Genomic DNA, 17,723 nt, shown 5'->3' with positions numbered 1-17,723 from the left:
GGATGAATGATTGAAACGGCCAGCTCTCGAGTCAGATGGGCTTAAGATCACATGCCTGTTCTTCTGCTTACCATCTGGGTGACCTTAGGCAGTTTATTAACCTGTCGACACTGTATCATAAGGTTGCTGCAGAAATTAAATGCTTAGTTTAGTATTTAGTATATAGAAAATCGTCAACAAATAATGACTTTTACTATTATTGTTTTCGTTGTTACCTGACATCAATCTGCCTACAAATATTTATTAATCAGCTCATTCATTTAAGACAATGATACTGTTTATTAAGGACCAACTCTATTTTAAGTACTCTACTAGGTACTGTGCTAGTTATTAACTATGCAACGAGCAAGCAACTCTTAATTTTGCCTATACTCTTGTAAGTTCCTTACAAGTTCCAAATTCCATGGTGACTTAAATGAATCTAAGAGTAAAAGATTCATGGCCTAGATCACAGGTATTAAACAATATGGTTGGAAGCCCTGAATTTAGGAACGAAGGAACTGAGCTTCTCTTAATGAAGTTCTCTTTTGTTCCAGGGAAATAGAGAAAATCAGGGCTCTATTCTAAAATGATTACTTGAGATCCCAGGCTTTATACTTAAGAGCTTAATCAGAAAAAATATTAATATATTAAAAATATAAAATATATAGTATATGAATATTATATTTTATAAATACTACATATGTATAAACGTGTATGTGTATCTATGTACTCATACATACACACAAACATGTATTAGTCTTAACATATATTAATTCCAAATATTCTGATTTATAAATCATTTATTAAAATATTAAATCCATTAGATGGCAAATAATGAGCACACTGAAGTTTCATTTGTTAAATATTTCTACAAATATGTAGTGATTGCCTCCTATGATTTGGACATTCTTCTGATGACCTGAAAATAGAGCAGTGAACGAAACTCTCTGCTCTCATAAAGCATATATTGTAATGGTATATTCTAATGGACAATAGATCAAAAGTATTTAAATACACATCTAGGCTAACAGGTAAGTGCTTTCAGAAAAAAAGTGACAGGAAAGGAGAAAGCGAATGATGGGAGGGGTGAGGTGGGTTGCTGACTTACTTAGGAAGGCATCTATGATAAGGTGAAATTTGGCCAGATAATTGAAAGAAATGAGAAATGCAGGTAGTCATGAGGGTATCTGGGAGAAGGGCATTCCTGGTAGAGGAAAGAGCCAGTGAGTGTCTTAACAAAGGAGTCCAAGGAGAACAGTGGTGATGAGGTCAGAGTAGCTAGTGACATTCAGATTATGCAAGGCCTCGTAGGGCAATGGAAGGACTGTGGCTTTTATTCTAATTGAAACGGTGAACCCATGAAGGCTAAAGTGTTGAAATATCATAACTTGACTTACTTTTTACCATTTACATATTTTCGTTTTTATCTTTTTTTCTGTTTATTAAGATATTATTTACATGTAAAAATCATAAAATGTAAGGATACAGATTTATTAATTTTGATCATTTTAGATGAGTGTAACTACCACGACAACCATCATATAAGGTTGTTCCCCTACAAACTGAAATCAAACAAAACACGTAGGTACTGATCTACATTCTTCCCTCAAATTTATGGAATACTAATCATAGCTAGAATATATAAAGAATTTCACAACTCAACAATACAGTAACAATCACCTAGTAAAAAATAGATTAAAAATTTGAATAGTTCATCAAAGATATAGAAAATTAAAATAAGTACATAAATAGAAGCCCAGCTTCCTTAGTTACAGTGTTAGGAAAATACAAATTAAAACCACAAGAAAAAAAAATCTATACTTATTATTGGTTTGTTCTTATACATTGGTGGATAGAATTCCATTGTGCTTTCTTTTGTTTTCATCAATTCAACAGTGGATGGACATTTGGGTTTTTCTAAATTGGGGCTATTATGAATAATGTCTCTAGAAATATTCACATATAAATATTTGTATGAACATAGGTTTCATTTATCTTGAATGGATGCTTAGGAGGTAATTATTAGGTCATATGGTAAATTTCTATTTAACTCTTAAAGAAACTTCCAAAATGTTTTTTCAAAATGATCGAACTATTTTATAATCTCACAACAATGCTTGAGGGCTCCAGTTTTCCACATCTTTGCCAACACTGTTTAAACTGTTTTTAAATTATAGGTTCTATTAGTTTTCTATAGCTGCCTAACACATTACCACAAATTTTGTAGCAAATTTTATTATGATTCTCTTTTATGTGCTGAGTAGTTTTTAATCTCATTGTTTTGAAGACTCTCCTTTTGCCTTAGGCTTTCACCAGTTTAACTATGATGTGCCTACATGTAAATCTCTTTGTATCCTTTGTGGAGTTTGATAAGCTTAGTAGGTATATATATGAATGTTTTTAATCAAATTTGACATGTTTTTAGCCATTATTTCTTCAAAAAAACTTTTTTGCCTCTTTCTCTCCTCTACTTTTATTTAAGAGTGTAGAGCACTAAGCAACTAACTCTGCCAGGGGCAATTAAGGAAGATTTCAGTTAGATGGTGACTATAAACTGTATTAAGCCAAACTACAGGACACTGGATACCTAGAGATACTTATTAAGGAAGAGTGGTGAAACTTAATCTCAGAAATTTAATACTCTATTCAGAAAAGCAAGTAAATGATACATATTTTACAAATAAAATCCAAGGGAAAGAACACGTTGAATAAGTGTGGATGAGATAAATAGAAGAAATCTTCTTTGATGAGCAGATGTATAATAGGAATGCCAATAAAATATGATAAAATATCTACTAAATCTACAACATTTTGTGAATTTCAAACTTAAGTGCCAGTAAATATATATTTATTCAGGTTCACAATAAACTTAACTGATACACAGTATTTTATTAAAAAGGTTAACTTTGATGGTAGATATATAATCCAAACACTACTTGAAGAATTTCCAAATTACCCCTTCCTGTATTAGATTAGAATATATCATAATCTGAACATTCACTCACATACTCATTTTTATTTATATATAAAAGCATATTTAAAAATTTTATATAAAAAGAGCTGCCGTGTTTCCTAATATACAGATGTATTAGGTCCTGACTAAGAGGAGGATTAAAATGTTTCCAGGGCCTATGAAAAATGAGGGAGAAATTATTTTTGCATATATTACTGGTGCTTTTGTATAATTATTTAATATAACCAGATTTTTAATTTAAATTTAATTCATCAGAACATTCTTCTTGATTTTCAGTTAGCCTGACATATAATTTGACATTTGGTTATTTAGAAATTAGTTTTTTTCCCTACTATAGAACAGAGATAATAAGCCTTCCCATTCTCTCCCAATTTACATACCACACTGTCCTGTATAATTTTTTCCAAGAATAGAATATCTTCCAAATGGAAGATATTGGCTAAAGACTACAAATCCACTTTTTAAATGGAGCCATTATCAAATATAGCCTTCAACTTTAAGTCAAGTTTTATAAAATTATTATCTCCATTTAAAATCTTCCCATACTTTAAAAAATGAAATAAAAATTCTATGACCTATATGACATTTTTCTTTAATATGTAAATATGTTGATTTTAAAAATTAAAATTCTTATTGAAGTTGATGATTGTTATATAGTCCACTGTATATTTCAGAATGGTTGGACTCACCTTTGATGAATAAATCCACCAAATGTATTGTGACTAATCTCTGTTTCAAGACAATAATGTTGATAATAAATCAAGATAAATCTTAATGGGATGCGAGGGAGATGTAAGAGGAAGGAGATATGGGGATATATGTATATGTATAGCTGATTCACTTTGTTATAAAGCAGAAACTAACACACCATTGTAAAGCAATTATACTCCAATAAAGATGTTAAAAAAATTAAAAACATAAATACAAACAAATTCATACAGAAAAAAATAAAATAAAATAAAATATGTCATAAAAAATAAATAAATATAAAGATCTCTAAAAAACCAAAAAAACAAAACAAAACAAAAAGATAAATCTTAATGAAATAAATAGAGAAAGGGAGGCAGTTAGCTTCAGGTGAATGATTTGAGCTAAATGACATTTTTAGTTGACTAAACAGAAATGAAAGGTGGCTTCACACCTTCTGGAGAAAGACTGTTCAAATTTGGATTGAAAATCTACATAGCAGTTCTTGGTTCTGAGGGAGGTGGATCCTTCGAGTACTAATACCCATCAGTTCCACTGGGCAGGTTAATTTGTTTAGATGTTTATAGATAGCTAAATCATGTTCTTATTCCCAGGTCTTTTATATCTGTAAGAGAAGTTCAGAGACAGTATTGAGAAGATATTCTCAGATCCATAATTTGTCATAAAATTCTAGTACTTTGGAAGTGTTCCACATCCAGTGGTATTGAAAAATACATATAGTAGAAATCACATCTTTAATTAAATTGATAGCCCCATCATGAAAATTCTGCTACATAATTAATGGCCAAGATACATAAGATTTTGATTAAATCAAATTAGTTATTATAAACAATACCTAAATCATGAAACCTAATATTAATTAAAGTCAAATAATTTTACAGATCTTCCTTTTAAAAAATACACTAGGTTCAGTGATGAGAGCACTCTACCACCAGTACTCAATAATTTTTAATGGCAGATACTCAGATTTATTCTTTTGGCCAATCATAAATTAGAAGTCCTTCAACAATAACAGGACAAAACTGTTACTAGAGATTTATAGGAATTCAACCAGAATTATGTCATTTATTCTTTCTTTCATGCACTTAGAATTTAATATCTACCAAGTGCCAAATATTTTGGTATATGTGTGGAAATCAATTATATTTACCTCCTAAAGTTCTTTGGTTAGCCTATTCATGATCACAGGTTAGGTCAGAACTAAATCATTTATGTATTTCCTGAGGACAAAGTGATTTGTAAGATCAATATTTAAATTTTCTTCTGATTCCAGTTAATAATTTAGCTAAAGTCATCCTATATTCTGTGTACTAATGATGAGTGACTCTGAAAAGTACAATCATGTCAAACAAATGACAGTATCTCAAAGGCACAGAAGCCATGTATAGGTTACATATGGCCACAGAGGAACTGCTTTCCAGGAACAAAAGAGGCATAATAAGTTGGCTAGGATTTCCATCACATAATCTCCTTAGTTACAAGGTAACATTTAATTCAGAAAAATTCAATCAATTCAGATCAAGGAAACATTTTTGTATATCCACTCTGTACAGAGCATTTCTTCTATGTTGTGTCTTGCAAAGTCCTTAGTATCTGTTAATATCAGCATTTAATAAAAACTAACATTTTCTGAGAATAAAACTGTATTTTAGGAACTGTTCTAGGTACTTTACACTTACTATCTCTGAAACCCTATGATAATCCTGAAAAGCTGGATGTTTTCACCCCTCATTTACTGATGAAAATTAGCCTTCACTCATTAAAACTCAAATCCAGACTGACTTCAATGCTTACCCTCCCAAACCTTATACATTGGGTCACAAGAATTCTATATATTAAAAGAATAGTGACAACAGCAAAAAATCCTACAAGGTAACATAAGAACAAGTAACAAAATGAGGAGTAATAATTTCTGTGGGAGAAATCCATAAGGATTGGAATGGTCAGATGAGGCTTCAAGAAAGAATTAATGGAGAAATGTTAATAGGTTATAGATAAGTGGTTAGAAAGTCAGTAAAATCTAAGTAGACATGATAATAAGCATGGATTATTTGGGACACAGTCGAAGACAACTTTTGTAAGTTCAAAAGATGTGTATATATTTTGTGGACAAATTTGCATAACGGATTTATTCTTATAGCTAAACAGAGCCAGTGAAGGTTGTTAAGCAGACAACTGATAGAGTTTTGGAGGATTAACTGGACACTCTTATTTAAGTTGAGAAAACATGAGCCAGGCAGACCAGTTAGAAGACAATTACAACACTCTAGGCCTGTAGTTGTGTGGTGAGACTGAGTGTAAATTTTAAAAAGCGGGGGGAGAGGGCTTCCCTGGTGGCACAGTGGTTAAGAATCCACCTGCCGATGCAGGGGACATGGGTTCAAGCCCTGGTCCACGAAGATCCTACATGCCGTGGAGCAGCTAAGCCCGTACGCTACAACTACTAAGCCTGTGCTCTAGAGCCCACGAGCCCAACTGCTGATCCTGCGCTCTAGAGCCCGTGCTCTGCAACAAGAGAAGCCACCGCAATGAGAAGGCCGCACAGCAACGAAGAGTAGCCGCCGTTCACCGCAGCTAAAGAAAGTCCACGCGCAGCAACGAGGACCCAACACAGCCAAAAATAAATAAATAAGTAATTTTTTTTTAAAAATTAAAAAACAATTCAGACAACAGATCTCTAGTTAATTAGAATAATGTGAGACAATATGCGTTATATCTGAACAAATGAAAATTAAAAAAACATTTAAGAAAAAAGGGGGGGAATATATCTATAGAAGGATCAGTGTTACTTGGAGACTGGAGGTGAGGTGGGAGGTTTGTGATGTAGTTGAGAATCCATTCATTCAATGTGGCTATGAGTCCTGAAACTTTCAAAAGTATGTTCTAAACCTCCCCCCCTAATTGGCTATGACGTTCTGCCAGCTGCGCCCTAACTAGACAGGAAATGGGCCACAATTCTTCTGAAGAAGCAGCTATGAATTTGTCCCAGGTGTTTGAGGAGTGTGATGGAGTGGGAGTAGGGCTTCAGAGAACGTAATCTCAGATCCTCAGACTTAGTGGAAAGGTCCCCTGTGGTTTTGATGTGATAGGACGGTTTCTTCTGACTAGAAGTGGAGTGAAAAACGGGACATGGGCTTGTCATTACATTAGCTAAGTGCAGGCCAAATGAATGTGTATCAGGGTTGTTAAAATATTATCTAGAATTCATGTCCATTTATAGTTTCTATTGCTCAGGAGAATGGGAGTAAAAACAACTGTGACTAAATTTCCTTTGCCTTTGCTATGATGGTTATCCAGATGTGCAGTGTGATTGATGCCTGTGTTGGGAAGATATGCTATTGGGAACGTGATGCACTGCTTGTTTGGGTCAGACCTCAGGATGCAATTATATTTTCCCTTTTTTCCAATCATGACATAATAGTCTCATGTTCTTTCTCTAGTTTCAAATTGTTTGTCTCTCAGTCTCTCTCTCCATACACACACACACACACACACACACACACACACACACACACACACACACACACACACCATAGAAGTCTTAGTACTGTTGACTCTAGAAAGAGAAGGCACATGTCCTGTAGTCCATCATTCAGCATCCACACATCACACTGGAACCAGGAGGTTGATAGCAATCATTACCCATGAGATGGGCTTGGACCAGGGTTCCCCAAGTCCTGACTACGAGTTAGTCAATTACCTTGAATGCTGAGATTGGCTGTGATGACTTCAGAAAATTGCTCTTGTTCAATGAAGAATGGCCCCACCTCAAGTCATCTACACCAGGGGTCCCCGGGCTGCGGACTGGTACCGGTCCGTGGCCTCTTAGGTACCAGGCTGCACAGCAGGAGATGAGTGGTGGGCGAGTGAGTGAAGCTTCATCAGCCGCTCCCCATCGCTCCCCATCGCTTGCATTACCGCCTGAATCATCCCCCACTCACCCCCTGTCCGTGGAAAAATTGTCTTCCACGAAACGGTCCCCGGTGCCAAAAAGGTTGGGGACTGCTGATTTACACTGTTGCCTTCAAAAGTGCTTTGAAAAAAAAAAAAAAAAAGTGCTTTGAAATCATCACAGGGGATGTGGAATCTCAGGCCCTACCCCAGAACTACTGAACATAACCTGAATTTGACAAAGTCCCCAGTGATTCATGTGCCTATTGCAAACTGAGAAGCATGTCTTTTCTTAAGTTACTTTGATCATCATTTTTTCAGCTTATACTTTCAACAAATACTGATTGATATAAGTACTACCCCTAATTTAGTTTACTTCTCAGTTGCTCAGGACACTTCTTGAGGCAATGTAGACACTTAGGACAGATTTTACAACACCATTCCTTGTGGTAACTTTATACTATCAAGGAAAATGCACTAATTGTTTTTCTTCATAACCTCTTCAAATCACTATGAAGAGAACTAGGCACATATTTCATAAGATTTCTAAAAAAACTTTATTTGCAAATCTAGATTTTTAACACAGCACAGTCTCATGGCTGATGAAAGTACAAATTTATTTGACATAACTGCTGGTTTCAGTGAAGTCAGCCCAAGATATTTTTCACAAATGTGTTTCAAAGGTGAGCCATTTGATCTAAAAATATTTATGGAAAATTTATGTTCTTGTGGGGTTAGATAGATATCAATTGTGACTAAATTAAGTCTCTGTTAACTACTGGAGGAAAAATACTTAAACATTGCTCGTGACATCACATTAACAACGAATAATTCAGCTAGATTCAATGTAAAAAAGATGTGTAATTTGAAGCTTTTGCCACATGAAATAAAAATTTGTGTCAAGGAAGTCACTCTTAAAATATCAAAAATTATCTTTCCCCCATACAAAAAACTAGTGGAATTATAAGGTAAATAGGGTAAAACATTAAAATACATCAAATATTTAATTATACATATCAATTACATACATTGTTCCTATTCATCTGTTAAAACATCAAGTTGCAAGTAGAATCAGTGTTCAGAAAAATTTGTAGGTCAGAAAATGGCCAAATGTAGAGAAGATTCCAAGTCATTAAACCCCACATTTCAAAACCGGCTGCTGGTAATTTGACCAGTTTGTATTTCTTTGGCATCAGCAGCCATTCTGCTAAGGCAAAGTAAATGTCATAAAATGTTTTGTTTTCTAGCAGCCATTGGCAAATAATTGGCATCTGTTTTCTGTTGTCTAGCTGCAGTTATGTTTTCTGAAACAGAAGCTTCCATCCCTCATCTAATAACTTGTTGATTTAGGATCCCCTAGGGACCAAAAAAAAAACTTGTTTGAGGGGAAATAAAGAACCGTGAAAACATGTGGACTTCAGAAACATGGATTGATTCATAGTGCATTCCATCATAAGAGTGTTTGGACTCATCTGTCTCTAAAAATAAATAAGAACAGGAAATAAGTAACTCTCTTTTGGTAAACCTAAAGCAATGAAGTTTCTGTATGGCAAAGCTGGAAAGAGACAAAGGTCCTTTTAAAAATAATTTTCTTCTCATTCACCTTCGACTACTTTTTGACAAAAGCCAAAAGCGTTAGTTGTTAGAAATAAGGGGACAAAATCTCCAGAGTGGAGAAATTGGGCTTGCCTTGAATTTAAACACTTTTAAAAGCTCATTTAAGTGGGGGATGTGATTACTTGTAGAGCAGGAAAGGCACTTAGAAATGCAACTGTAGGAGCCTCTCTGTTTTTAATGTTTAAGAGCAGATAAAACGCCACTTTCACTGACTTCAGGCATTCTTCTGGCTGAGGACTAGGCCATTAATAGTCATTAACACTCTTTCAAATGTATTGCCAGAGTGGTAATAAAATCAACACCTAATTTTTATACTGAAGCTCTGCCAAAGTGCATTTGGTCTTATCACTACATAGAGATGTGTGATGTGCTTGCTACCTAAGACATCAACATCAAGGCTGAATAAAAACATAAATCTTTTATGATGTTGAGACATGTTACTATTTTATTGTAAATCAATATAGATCAATTATTCAAACAATTATTCACTGTTTTCTGAATGAATGGAGGACAAGCCAGTGGCAGTATAAACTGGGGTCTATTTTCCTATTCTGAGGTGACCATCAACTTGGGTTTTTGAAACAAATCATTCACTGGAAAGCTATCCTTAGAAATTTGATTCCATGCCATATTTCCACTATTTGTCATTTAGGGAAATGTCTCAAATAATCAGTTAACGTGGTGAGCATCTTTTTTTTTTTTTTTTTCATAAAACAATACCTAATCTAACCATAAGTGATGGTGGTCTGAAGTTTTATACTTTAAAGTAAATGGACAGATTTACCAGTTGATGTCCCAGCCCACCCTCCTTTATAATTATGTAATATGAATAATTGATGTTGAGTTGGTCATATAGAATATTCTTCTTGACAGAAGAGAAAAATATATTGACAGATGGAAAGAAGGAAGGGAGGAACCAAGGAAGGGAGGGAGAGAAGGAGAGAAGAAGGAAAGAAAGAAGTCTTCCTTCTTAACCAACTTCATTTAGAATTTCATATTCTTTCTTCTTCCTGACCTTTCTTCACTATTGAAACATATTTGTAGGGTGAAACTACACCTTCCCTTCCCCATGTCCCCCATCAAGCTGTGACTCATGGAGAAAAGAAACAAGTTAGCGTGGCAGATAGCGACACCTGTGTCCACACCTTCCCAACACAGACCACAGCTGCTTACTCAATAACCATCTCTGCCCTACTTAATCTTATTCTTTTCTGATCTCCTTTTCTTCCCAGCCCCACCAGTGACACTGGTCTACCTCCTTCTAGCAACAAATGTGTAGGAGACTAAATGTCGCTGTATAATCCCCAGATAAGAAGATGTATCTTATTTCTAATCTTTGTGTTTTCAAGGACTAATCATTATGACTCATAAGGGCATTATGCTTTTTCATAGAGGATCTAAGTATACAATAGAAGAGATTGAGGAGCATAAAATAAACATTTTACCCTCATCTATTACTTTTGGTAGCTACCAGCAATGGCCTCAAGAGAACTGTCTGCTCATTTTATAGGCCACTACAATTGGGAAGTTCTATATAGTCATTCCATTTTGCTTTGTCTAGAGAACTATGTGGTTATTTACGTATTCATTCAACATAATATATAATTATTCAGTTGTTCCTGAGTTCCAAGCAGCATGACAGATCCTGGTTATACTAATATTAACAGGACACAGTCTTTGTCCTGAGAATTCCACATTCTGGAGAAAAAGGAAAATATGATCATAAGCAATAGATTATAATATTTTGAAATTAAGTAGTATGATATATGGTATGAATAAAGGGCTAAGGGAGAAGTAAGACAGTGGTGAATGGCCTCTTCTGACCAAAAGACATTCAACTATTCCTCTACTGCCACTATACAGATCAATGTCTATTTTGGCAGGGAGAATGCAGACAGAGAGCAGTCACATTTAGAGTAAGAAGAAAACTGGTGAACTGGAGAGCTACAGCCAACATTCTGAGACGTGTCATTGAGCCTTATCTTCAGAGAATCTGGAAAAACTCTGAATAATGTGGTGTACTTTGAAAATATACACAAAGGCTTTGCTCCACAAAGTCAGCAATTGAGCCAAGGAAGGGTTAGAACTGAGAATCCAGGAAAGAAGAGGTAATGAATCCCCACCATCTCTTCCATACACAACTGGAGATAGATATCAAAGCTCACTCCACATCCTTACTGCATGGAGAGCCTGCCCTCATTACTATATGCTGGATGTCTTCAAGATTTTCAACTTGGAAACTGAAAGTGGTTAAATTTGAAAAGTGTTTCAGGATCTATACTAAAATGAACTAATTCATTTTTAGATCAATTGCATAAATAACCATAACATTAGTTGCTATTAATTTTAGCCAACAATTAGTTACTGTGGCTGGTCAACAATATTGGAAAACCTCATAGAAAAGATGGTGTATTTAATAGTTTTCAAAGTCAATGTCCTCCTCCCATAGATAATATTTTTATCTCTTTTATAATTACCATTTTCATGTGAAGAGTTCACATTTTTAGAAACTTCTAGCTTCTAATACTAAAATATCTTACAGCTTTACTCTAGATCTTATCAAAGGAAGATTTTTCCCCCTAATTTTCACTTGTTTTATATAGAAGTAATTCATTAAGTTCTGTTTTGATTGTCAGAGAAAAAAAGGGGTAACATTAAGAAAATACCCTAATAACAGCACTTTAAAGCCTGGTATGACATGAAAAATCATAAGAAATATGAAGGCAAAATTAATATTATTTACTATGTTATAGAATTTTTATTGTTTTCTTGTTAAATAAAATAGATTTTACCTAATGAGCCCTCCCCACAGACATTTCTCCTGACTCCTCTTACCTTTGATTTCAAGTATGTGCACTCTACTTTGGAGTTCTTCCTTTTCTTGAGCTGCCTAAGTGAACAAATTTCAAAGAAAAGAGTCCTTCAGCATAATCTTAGAGGATACCTACTTAAGTATGAAAAAGATAATACAGTAACTCTAATATATTTCCTGTAATTATTAATAAATGACTGAAAACTCGAGGATTGGCATAAAGATGCTCTTTCCCCAGTCACAATATTCTTGCATGAATATTTGGTATATTGTACATTGAAGTGTATCTTAGACAGATGTTTTTGGCAAGGGAGCACGTGCACGATTAACATGAGTTATGCATATGTCTGTTTTTCTAAGGCATTGATTTATGGGTACATTTTAAACTTTATTTTCATCAAAAACTATACTTTAATTTCATAAGCATATTCGTCTTCGAGCTTGTAATCATGTTAGAGGAGTTAGTTTCAGTTAAAACATTCATTTTCCAACTCTCATTATTCAAGGAATGGTACATTTAGAAAAGACATTTGAATTTTTAATAATTCTCTGTGAAAAATATTGTGTTAAGACTTATCTAAACATGCCAATCATATATCAGAAATTAACAACGCATTTAAATATAGTAGGACGTAGAAAGCAGCTATTTTTCTACAATGCAACTATCAAGATTATCCCAACATGTGTGCTTGGGAGGATATCTGCCTTCATTTTATAGCTGACAACAGTAAGAGCCAAGGAAGGCTACAGGATTCCCATGACTGCATAGCTAATTAACAGAGTAACAGGATTAAAACATGGCTTAACTGTATTCTTTCTACAGTTACCCACCTCTGAAAAATAATGAAGTCTATCTAAAACTACCCACTTCAAAATTTATTTGTATATTAACATACTCAGGTCCTTTGCCATTTTCATGTGAAATTATTTTATTAGTAGTCATTAGTCATTATAAGCAAAATATAAGAACTAGGTTGAGGATAATCTATATTTATAATATTTATCAAGAAAATATATAAAATAAAGCAATTAGATATATTATAGTTTTTATACAATGTCTTTTGATCTTTAAAGCTCATCTAACTTTGAAAATCCCAAATCTTTATGGATTCCTTGAAGTTGGTTTTAGTTTTTGGTACAATTCAGTTATTTTTTTCTCATAAAACCCAAGCAAATATGTTATTTAATAAATCTAAATAAAGTTGAGAGTATAATGGTAACAATGCACAGCATAGAAAAATTGATGATCTGTGTCAAATTTTGGTTCAAGAAACAAAATGAAAAATTTTATTTTATGAACAATCCCACTGTTTCCATAGAGGTTCTGAGGATTCCACATATAAGATAAAGCCAGATACGTTATCAGAAAAGTATTTTTAAATCTGCTCTTCAACAGTCATGTTTAAGAAAATTAAAAGGTAAGCCAGGAAATGGGAGAAAATATTTGTGTTACATATATCTGAAAAAAGACTTATCTAGAATATATAAAGAACTGCTATAATTGTAATTACAGTAACAGAAACAATAATAAACAACTCAATAAAAAATAACTAGAGGACTTGAAGGAAAGGTGTAGAAATGGCCAAAAAGTAGATACAAATGCTCAACAATAACAGTCAACAATACCAGGAAAATGTTAATTAAAACTACTATGTGATAACACTTCATTCACTGGAAGAGCTAAGGGACAAACAAAAAGAACAACATTATGAAGTGTTGGTGAGGATATAGAGAAACTGGAACTCTCATATGTTTCTGCTGAGGAAGTAACACGGCACAACCATTTTAAAAGAAAGGGTTGATACTTCCTTATATAGTGAAATATACACCTACCATGTGACTTAGCAATTCCACTCCTTAGTTTTAACCAAGAGAAGAGTAAGCATATGTTTACGCAAAGACTTATACACAAATGTTCACAGCAGTTTTATTCATAGTAGTCACAACTAGAGACAACCTATATGCCCACAGATAGGTAAATGGATAAACAATGGGGTGATAATCAGCAATAAAAATAAATGAACTATGGACATATGCAACCGTGTAGAGGAATCTCAAAATTACTGTGTTGCATGAAAGAGCACATGCAAAGAGTAGTACAAAAGCATCCATGCTGTATGATTTAATTTATATGAACTTCATAAACAGATTAATGAAACTGTATGATAGAAACCAGTGCAGTGGTTGCCTGAGGGCTGGGAATGAGATTGGGGCCCCTGACTAGAAAGGGGCACGAGGAATTTTCTTGGGATGGGGGAGATGTGCTATATTTCAATTTTAAGGGTATAATTATTTGTCAAAACTCATTGATCTGTGTGCTTAAAATCTTTGTATTTTATTGTGTGTAAATTAACCACAATATACCAAACAAAGAAAAAAAGGAAAGAACACAATGTAGAAAAAAAGGTAGAGCCAGGGTATAACTTTGGATATTTTTTTCAGTGTGTGTTTATTATATTTTTACAATGGCCAATGTACACCTTCAGAATTATGATTTCTGTATCTCATTTATTGATGTTCAAGTATAATAGCAAATAACATTCTTGACACCTGAAAGAGTAATTCCAATTTAATCTGAACTGTATGATTGTTGTAATTCGTATGGGCATGAGAAAGTGTTTACCTTCCACCTTGTACTTTTATTTTTTGTGTCTTCTCATTCTGTAGAAGTTATCGTAGGGAAGAAAAAATTTGTCTTCTTTCCTTCTAGGTTCTTTGGCTGGCCTAACAATTAAATGGACAAAAGACAGGTTAACAGGAGAAAACGAATGAATATAACTTCTTACGTACAGGAGACCCATAAAAATATGAGACTCAAAGGCAGTTAGGCAAGTGATGTGTATATGCCATTCTGAGCTAAGGAAAGGGGTAGAAGTCTTGGACTTCAAAGGAGAGGAAGGCAGTTCACAGGAAGATGAGGAGAGCAGATGTTTGGTAAACAAATATTTGCCCTGCTATGCAGGTAAATCTCTCAGATGAAGAAGTTACAGCTGGTAATAGCTCTCTTCCTGGTAAAGGCCCCCTTTAGAAGTTCTTTTAGGCAGTTAAGAGGGAGGCAAAAAGCTTTTCTGAGTCTGCTGGGTTTCGGTTGCCTTCAGCTCAAAATAATGTATCTGCCAAACTGGCACATTTGTGGAGGGGCATATTCTGCTCCCCTTCATTATGTAAAATCACTGGGAAAAACAAAATGCCAAATTTTTCTTTCAAATCAGTTCATTCATTCATCTCTTTATACAAAAATGATATGCACTAAGTATTTAATCATATTCCAGAGTAAGACACACGTATTCTCTTCAACTGGGTTGCATAGTTAGTGAGGCAAACAAGCAAACAGAAAATAACGGAACAAGTGATATGATTATATCAGATAAAAGATGGTATGGTGAGTGAAGTGTTTAAAGACAATGCAAGACATTCTAGGGTCACCTACCATACTATGGCGACTACTGTGAAATTTCTTCTGAGGCCTTTGGCAAACTGTTGATAGGTTTTAGTCAGAGATGAAGGTGATTTGGTGTGTGTTTAGAAAGATCTCTGCTGTCAGCTTGTTGAAAAGGAATTGACTGAATCACAACCGCAAGCTGACATTAGTCCAGGCAGCTCTCCAGGCATAGATAACAGTGGCTTGCAACTATTATAGCAGGCAGGGTAGGGAGAAATGAAGAAAGATTTGATGATTGTTGTGATATGACTTGTGTATCTCTCAAACACTTTATTTGAAAATGAGGATGCAGATATTATTATTAGGGTTTTTGGGGGTTGGGGATGACCAAGTGTTACTACTGCATAGACTTAGTTTCTAGAATCTCTCACTGATCTTGTCTTTTTTTTTTTTTTAATTTCAGTGTCAATGAAAATTTGCGTACCAAAATTGAAGGCCAGGAATTTTGTACAGGAGCAATCCAGACCCTGAAAGGTGAGTACTTTAGCTTAAGATTTTTATACCTGATGTTTCAATTTCACATTTTTATTTAATAAGAAGCTGAAAGCCTTGGTGGATGCGTCATAAGTTTTAGGGGAAAAAATTGTTAATCATTAGAAATACTGCCTCTGAGAAAAAGTAAAATAATGTTGCTTTGCTATACAAGAAACTTTTTAAGATGGTCTTCTCAATATTTCAGGAATATATCTCTTTAAATGCAGTCTTAAATCTACCTAATTTTGTGTTTTAGAAGATTTTTCCAGAGAGAGGTCCCATAATATTTTATATTTTTTGAAGATTTCTTTCAAATGTGGTGTTTCAGCTTTTCTTTTACTTCAGTATTGTCTTTTTACCTGTATTTGCAAAATTTATGAACCTGAGGATTTATATTATGTTCTTGAATAGTAACTGAGCAGGCTTCATACTTGCTCCAACTCTGGAAATACTGAGAGTTAAATGTAAACTGGATACGATGCTTTCTTGGGATTTTTTTCTTAGATAGGAAATTCAGTGTTTTGTTTTATTTATTTACTAGATTTAACCTTATACCAGTACTTTAAAATTCAACTCGAATACTTAATATTTTACAAAACATTTCCCAGATCTACATATTGAATTATTTCTTATTTTCTCTTTGATTACACATAATTCATTTGTGTCTTTGATAAAAAACTTATTCACCTATTAATTTGCTTGTTAATTCAACAAACTGCTTAAATATCTACTCTTTGTCAGGCACTGAAATGGGCACTAGATGTATAGTGCTGAGTAAAATAATGCTCCCACTTTCAGGCAGATTACACTCTAATCTGTCACATTACTGAAATCTTTCATTGTTTCAACAAATATTTATTGAATGCCTTCTATGTATGAGGCTATTGTAGGCACTTGACAACATCAGTAAAGAACATTTCAAGATATTTGCCCTTATGGGGCTTACATTCTAGCAGGAGGAGATGGTAAATAAACAATGAACATAATAAATATGTAAGTTATAATAAGTTAGATGGTGATAAGTGCTGTGGAATAAAGAAAAGATAGAAGATGTTTCGAAGACCTGAACATACCTGGGAATTGGACAGGAAGAGAGGTGATTGGGGTCAGCCTCACTGGGGTGATATTTGAACAAATACTCGAAAGACTTAAGAGACTTGGGAAGTAGTTATCTGAGGGAAGAACATTCTGGGCAGATGGAATAGCCAATGCAACGGTCCTAATGCGGAATATGTGGCATGTTAGAGTTACAGCAAAGAAATCAGTTTGCCTAGAGGAGAACAAGCAAGAGAACAGTAGAAAAAGAGCCTGCCAGCAGTGTAAAAAGTTATAGACTGCTATGTATCTGTTTCCCCTCCAGAATCTTCCAAGATGTCTTGATAACCTGTTATTTCTGTGTCTTTTGCTGTGGTTCTCAAAGATTCCATGTCTTACATTAGGTTGTGTGTCTTCCATTCCCCCCTTTATCCTCAGTACACTCTACACAGCTCCTCTCTTTAAAAGTAACTTGCTTGAGTGAACTTACAAAGTTTTCTTTGGTGTATCATGGAATATGAGGACATAAAGTCACCCTTTTAAGAGTGCATACCTTCTGGCTAAATCATAGATAATTAGTAAGAAGGAAATTAAATCCACCTGATTCATTTTTAGCAGCACTCTAAGGGCAAAATAGGTGTTGGGCCAAAATAGGTGTTGCACTTTCTTTTTTTTAAGTACCATGGTCTGGAGAAAAGCCTGTCACAGAGACCAGTGGCTTTCAACTAGTTATAAGACAAGATAGATACTTGCTTTATAAAGCCAATGGCTTTAGAACCTTGCTTTTA

General features: G+C 34.3%; 1 long non-coding RNA gene across 1 annotated transcript in view; it reads left to right on the top strand.

Moving 5' to 3' along the window:
• The first annotated feature begins 7,731 nt into the window (after positions 1 to 7,731).
• The window catches only part of LOC309665935, a 358,088-nt gene continuing 348,096 nt past the window's right edge, over positions 7,732 to 17,723 (top strand). Inside the window, exon 1 of the long non-coding RNA XR_014266788.1 lies at positions 7,732 to 15,900. This is a non-coding gene — a long non-coding RNA (uncharacterized lncRNA). The remainder of the gene's footprint in view (positions 15,901 to 17,723) is intronic.

The sequence above is a fragment of the Balaenoptera physalus genome (assembly GCF_965194825.1).
Source record: "Balaenoptera physalus genome assembly, chromosome: 8".
Taxonomy (NCBI): Eukaryota; Metazoa; Chordata; class Mammalia; order Artiodactyla; family Balaenopteridae; genus Balaenoptera; species Balaenoptera physalus.
The sequence above is the reverse complement of the archived record's forward strand: the minus strand, read 5'-3'. Positions and strand labels throughout refer to the sequence as shown.